General features: G+C 44.2%; 1 long non-coding RNA gene across 2 annotated transcripts in view; it reads left to right on the forward strand.

Annotated features, from left to right (window-relative positions):
* The window catches only part of LOC120407510, a 33515-nt gene extending 31355 nt beyond the window's left edge, over positions 1-2160 (forward strand). For both annotated transcript variants that reach the window (XR_005600077.1, XR_005600078.1), the window contains exon 3: positions 2013-2160. This is a non-coding gene — a long non-coding RNA (uncharacterized LOC120407510). The remainder of the gene's footprint in view (positions 1-2012) is intronic.
* The last annotated feature ends 4605 nt before the right edge of the window (positions 2161-6765 follow it).

The following is a 6765-nucleotide window of genomic DNA, read 5'->3' on the forward strand; positions in this document are numbered from 1 at the left end:
TTTGCTATCTTAACACTGTTTAATATGCCTTAGCACATAATATATAAGTTAGTCTACAATCAGGTCAGGGATTGCAGGTCAGTATATCCTACCCAAATTATGCTCAGATGGATCCATTTTTCATTAAATATAGGGGAGTGTTGCTGTGTAACGTTCAACAGCTAATGTGCTCCAGTCCAGAAGTTGTGGAGGAAGGGTGCTCTGTATATATCAGTCCGTCTCTCTAGAGAAAAAGAGGGTGGTAGATCTCTTAGTAGCCACATGAGTTAGAAGAAAAAGCACAGCATGGAAAACTAGGCTGCCCCTTTCTAGTCTTTCCTCTGCCAATGACTGGCCTTAATCACTCTTAGCCACTGCGTAATGCTTCAGACATGTTATTTAGTTCTGCCTGATAGTACCCCTGGTGCCTGAAATCTTTTTCTCTGGGGCAACAATCCCAGGTTACACAGAGAGCTGGTGAGCCACTCAGCTCTCTTGACTTGTGCAACAGATTCTTGGACTAACTGATGCTGCATATTCACAGACTGGCATCCTGCCGTCCCGGCTCTTCTACCTGCTCAGGATTACTCCCCTGAAGTGTGCAAGCTCCCAGGCACTTTTCAGAACTGTTGTGTGCACTTAGGGCTTGTCTACACAGGGAAGTTAATGCAGAGTAAGCTTTCAAACGTGCAGAGAGCTAAACTGAATGTGGGCACTCTTAGTGTGGAGTTAGAGTTTCCACACAGGGAGTTAGCCCAGAGTAACTAGTGTGCACTAGCCATTCCGCACTAACTCCTCTGAGCTTTTTCCCCAAGTAGAAAAGCCCATAGGGTCTGATTTTTGCAGGAACTGTGCACCCACAGCTCCCTCTTTTTGGAGTTATGAGGACTCAGAGAAGTCTAACTGGTTGCGACTGTGCATTTCACAGCATTCTTGAGAAGCCAAGTCCTAAATTCTGTGTGCTGTCCTCTGCTGCTATTGTGGATATGGTATCAGACTGCAGATTGGCATGATGCTTTACAACATATTTATTATGTTATTATTTATTCCTATTTTAAAAATAGAACTGCAGGTTCCCATCCAGAATCCTGGGTGTCAATCCTATTAATTAAGAATCTCAACATCAACAAGAGGATTGCCCCTACATATAGCTAAATAAAGAGAGGGAAATATGAGCTTTGCAGTATGCCTAGAAGGTTAATAAACCTGGGCTGTGGCAGACCGATGAGGAAGCACGTTCCAAAACTCTTAGATTACATGACCAGAAGGTACCATTGTGATTAAGTTTTCTGACTTTCTGAAGACCATAGGCCAGAGAATTTCCCCACAATAATTCCTAGAGCAAGTCTTTTAAAAAAACAAACAAACAAACAAACAAACAAACAGCCAATCTTGATTTTAAAAGTGTCAGTGACAGAGAATTCACAACACCTCTTGGTAAATTGTCCCAAGGGTTAATCAAGAATGCCTCATGGAGACCACATTACCAGTGGCTTTCTCTGGCTTATACTGGAAGCGGTCCAGCTCAGATGCCTCTGCTGGTCTTAGCTGTGACAGTTAAGAGGGACGATTGGTCAGGTAACCAGGTCTCAAACCAGGGAGAGGTTTGTGCTCTGAAGTGACTGCAGATTAAGCAATAACAAGAACAACAAGCAGAAATAATGACACGGGAACAGTGTCATTTTTGGTTTTGTTCTTTTGGGTGGAAGTAGAACTGGTCGACAAGTCTTTGAGGAGATAAACTGTCCTTTTCACAGTGACACTGGCAGACCAGGTGCCAGCTCATGACAAGGCCCAAGGCCTCACTGAACCCTTGTGAATGAATAGCTGGAAACCAGTCTTGCTTACCTGTGTGTTAGCATTGCCAAATTAGACAGTAGATGTTGCGTTGATAAGAATGTGTTTAGATTTTTATAAAATGTTTGTAGGAATTCTGTATGTATTGATATCACTTAACCCTCAGTAGCCCCTGGTATAAAGTTATACTGAATGTTTGGATTGTAAACTTCTGTATTGTGTAACTCACCAAACAGGAAAAGAAGCATTAATTAAGGTAAAGTGCTTGTCCCGCATAGAGATGGCCCATTGAAGACCAATGAGATATTGTGGAGCATCAAAGGAGAGAAGCCCTGTGGACAGCTTTCCTAACTTCCTCTAGGAAGAAAAGACCTAGTCATGAACCCATCCCATCACTTTGGAGTTGTGGGGATAAAAATGCCTGAAAAGGAGAAACTGTCTCTCTTTTACCCTGTTTGGATGCTGAATGGCAAGGATTACTAACCATAAACTAAGAGATCCCCATGCAGCGTGGCATGGGTTATCCTTGAAAAACACTGAACTGACAGATTACTACAACTCTGTCATCTTTTTGCATCACAGACTGAAACTCATTTGTGTGTATATGCTTGCTTTCTTTAACTTGTAAATAACTGTTCTCCCCCTCCCCGCCCTTAACAAAACTCTAGTTAGTTTATTACAGGATTGGCTACAGGTGTAGTCTTTGGTGTGAGATCTAAGATAGAAATTGACCTGGGGTAAATGAGTCATCTCTTGGGAGTGGGAGCAACCTGAATATTTTGTAATCTGTTGTGTATGTGACTATCACATAGACCATCTTTCTGGATCGCAAGATAGACTGGAATGTCTAAGGGGACTGTCTGTGACTCCATTATAAGATTATGTTAGTACTTTGGGAGTTCACATTTGTTACTGGGTTGGTGAAATCTAACTATAGGATTACCAGTTTGAGGTGTCTGTCCTGCTTTTTGACAGTCTGCCCTGAGATTGGCACTTTCAGTTGTGAGCCACTCCAGACAGAATGACACCTTCATAAACTCCCCAGAGCAGCAGCTGAGAGTTTCAATAATCCCAGTGTTAGCTTTGCATTAGGGAGAGAGACAGTTATCTGAGGTCAAGCAGGTAAGTTATTAATCTGTGTCGTAGATGGAGAAACTGAGGCAGGGAGGTTAAGCAACTTGCACAAGGCCATGCAACAAGTCAGTGTTGGAGCCAGGATTAAAACCCATGAGCCCTGTGAGCAGATCTATTGGATTCATGATGCTGATATTTCACCAGGGATAATACCCCTACTCTCACAAAAAGGATCCTGAGATCTTCAATGAGCACAAACCCTCAGGAGCCTTCATCTCTCACCTGAACTTCAGTCCCTACCAGTGGCAGAGTGTCCCCTAACAACATGCTAGGAGAGGCAAGATTGCCACCTGCTGGATTATCAGCACAGTTCCTACAGCACCCAGACTCCCATCTGCAAAATCGATGTTGCAGTTTAGCTGATGCACTCAGCCTTTGTGCAATAGCTGCAGGCTCTGCAACCCACTATCCAGAGCACAGGGGGTTGGAAAACTGAATTGCTATCCCATTGTCTTATATTAAAAAAAAATAAAAGCCCTATCTGCAATCTCCATTCTCCCCTCCTGGACCAACCCCCTCAATCTTATTTAATTACATTGTAAAGGTTTTCCTTGTAAATAATCACTTTATCATAGTTTCAGGAAATTATCTGATGGGAGCAAGATGTAAATCAGGGCATTTATCATACTTTCTTGTGTCAGTGTCATCACATCTTGAACCTCTGGATCTTTCTGAGTAATTGGCATGCCCTTGCCTTTCCTCTGTCTCTCTCTTTGGGGCAAAGCAGTGTCAACATTCTGAAGAACCGTCTCAGCAGTGGAATGTCATTAGAATTAAAAATACCCATGGAAGAAAGGAACAGAAATAAACAAGGAGCAATTTACAGACTAAAAACAGTGACATAAGGTGCAGAATAATGGAATATGGAAAAAAAAATACAACAATGACTAGTTGACAGATTGTTGTCATTCAACTCTCCGGGGCTTTGTCACAACCTTCCAATAGGGATGCAATATTGAACATCTGGTAGCCAACTAGTGCGGAACCTCAAGGCTGTTTAATAGAGGCAATGGAACCAGAGAGGCTGGAGGCATAAAGGTCCCCCACCCACCAGCTTCCTCCAATCAAGTGTTAAGCTTTTTATGTGTCCCCCTTAAAGTTGTCTGTTGGGCCAACTTCTTTCCCTGTCAGACTGGGGGAAAAATCATGCTGCCAGTGCTTAGAACTCAAAGTTGGCTTTTGCTTCATTTTATTGAGGGACTGAGGGATGGTGCATGTACCGCAGAGGCAGTCAGGCATGTCTGCAGTGGAAGAGGTGCAACAAGGTCAAATCCCACTGTTTTATGGTTTCAATCATCTAACGTCATGTCTCAAGTATAGTTACTTCTGGTTTGTTTGATCTGGATAGTCAGGTATCCCACATCACATAGTGGGGCTCTGAGTGGGATTGGAAGTCCACCCAAAATGCAGGATCAGTTGGTTTAGATTGTAATTCCGTCAAGTCTAGGAGTATGGAATAGAGTCATTTGCCCAGGTGTAGGTAAGGAATAACTCCAATAAAATCAGTAGAGTTACACTGGGGTAAAAGAGGTGTACATAAGGGAGAATCAGACCGTATGGTCTGAATTTTCAAAAATAACTGTCTAATGATTTGGAATGATCCTCAGTTTCTGGGAACCCCACTGGAGACCACTGGAAAAGTCTGATTTTCACAAAGTCCCAACGCTCGACCTCTGGAAATCAAACCGTTTTAAGGCATCTCAAGTTGGGCACCCAAAACTGGTGCACCTACAATCAAGTCATTTAAAAAAAAATAGCCTGTCTTTTCTGTGAGAAGCCTAGTACATATTTGGGCACTCAGGGGGGAAAAAAAAGTAACTGAATACAGAACAATAATAATAATACAATAGCTGATGTGTCACTCAAAAAGGAAACTGTACACTTGTATCAGTGGCCCATTGGCAGTGTGGCCTAGCGGACAGAGCACTGGCCTGGACTCAGGAGACTTGTATGTCTGTTTTCTTCATAATCATCAATACCAGCAATGTGGCCTCATTCTGCTATGTCCCTGCACAGTCATTGTGAAAGAAGACAGTATGGTGATAGATACTGTAGAAAAAATGTTACGATTTAATGGAAGCAGGTTCCAGCCCCAAACCAAAACCACTTCCTGTCATGCTGACCAATACTGTCTCATTTGTTTTCTTGTATTCCCTGATCTGTCTGTATTGATCTGTTGACACTTTCCTTATATTTAGATTGTAATCTACATGGGGCATGGACTGGCTTTTTGTTCTGTGTTTGTACAGGGCCTAGCACAATGCAGTCCTGGTCCATGATTAAGTCTCCTATGCACCACTACAATACAAATAATAAATAAGTAATAATAAACCAGATACAATAACAAATGCTATAAACCTGGAGCTTCATACAAAATTGGACCTATGCCTAGTTTGGAGAAGTTCCGTTCACTTTTAAAAAGTTTTTGTGCACCCATGTACAACGAGGGAGTCCAGTAAATACAGTACCATCAGAATCACTTCCTGCAAGATTTCCCTCCTGGATTCATTTCCCAATGAGTGACACAGCTAAGATCTCCTACCAAAACCTTCAAGCCTTTTGAGTTTTGCCTGCTACTGTATTGCTATGAGAAATCACAAGATATCCGTGGAGATACACAGAGGCAGTGACTGTGGCTGCACTGAAACTAGACAAAAGAACTTTTCAGTGCATTGATCACTTGCTTATTCTAGGGCAGGTGCAACAGCAGGACATATTGAGTTAAGAAAGTGAATCTATACCCAGAAACTTCTAACAAGTACAAAGTTACAAAGCCGGTGTCATACCACTGTCTCTTGGCCACTTTTAAGAACATAAGAATGGCCATACTGGGTCAGACCAAGGGTCCATCTAGCCCAGTATCCTGTCTTCCAACAGTGGCCAGTGCCCGGTGCCCCAGAGGGAATGAACAGAGCAGTCATCCATCTCCTGTCGCTCATTCCCACTTTTGGTTTATTTGTGCATGGAAAACTGCACAGCAGTAGTTAACCCCAAACCCAACTATGCAGACTTTCTTCCTTTCTTGCACAGAGATGGACTTTGTTAAGATACTGGCAGCAGGTAGTAGAATAACCTGCCTTAGAACTCACCAACCAATAACCACAGATCAGATTCCCGCCTGGCGCTGTGCAGAGGCCCAGGCATAGGAATGGTTTCTTGTTCTTCTCCCCACCCATAGCTGAAGCAGTCTCTGCAGACCCCTATGCAATCTCATCATGGCGGAAGGTTGGCAGATCCTAATAGCAGGGTCCCCAGCCTCAGGCCTCTTTAGTCCAGCAAAGTGCAGCCACTCAGCATGCTGAAATAGAGTGGGGCTTCTCACTGCATAGGGCAGGGTTTCTCAAACACGGGTCACCACTTCTGTAGGGAAAGCCCCTGGCAGGCCAGGCCAGTGTGTTTACCTGCCCCGCCCACAGGTCCGGCCGATCGCAGCTCCCACTGGCTGCGGTTCACTGCTCTGGGCCAATGGGAGTTCCTGGAAGCGGCGGTCAGTACGTCCCTCGGCCCGCGCCACTTCCAGCAGCTCCCATTGGCCCGGAGCAGCGAACCACAGCCAGTGGGAGCTGTGATCGGCCGGACCTGTGGACAGGGCAGGTAAACACACTGGCCTGGCCTGCCAGGGGCTTTCCCTACAGAAGTGGCGACCCTTGTTTGAGAAATCCTGGCACAGGGGGTGTGCACCTCCATTATACACCCCTTCTTCTACTTAGATCCACCTTCCTTCATCCCCACATACCTTGCCTGAGGATCCTTCCCACCTGGGGTGCAGGGGTAAGATTTTCCCCCCAAATAATAACCAGAAATAAATAGTCTTTTTTAACAAATGATAAAGACTCCAATAAAGGATGGGGCTTC

Source organism: Mauremys reevesii, linkage group 6 (assembly GCF_016161935.1).
Source record: "Mauremys reevesii isolate NIE-2019 linkage group 6, ASM1616193v1, whole genome shotgun sequence".
NCBI classification, from domain to species: Eukaryota; Metazoa; Chordata; order Testudines; family Geoemydidae; genus Mauremys; species Mauremys reevesii.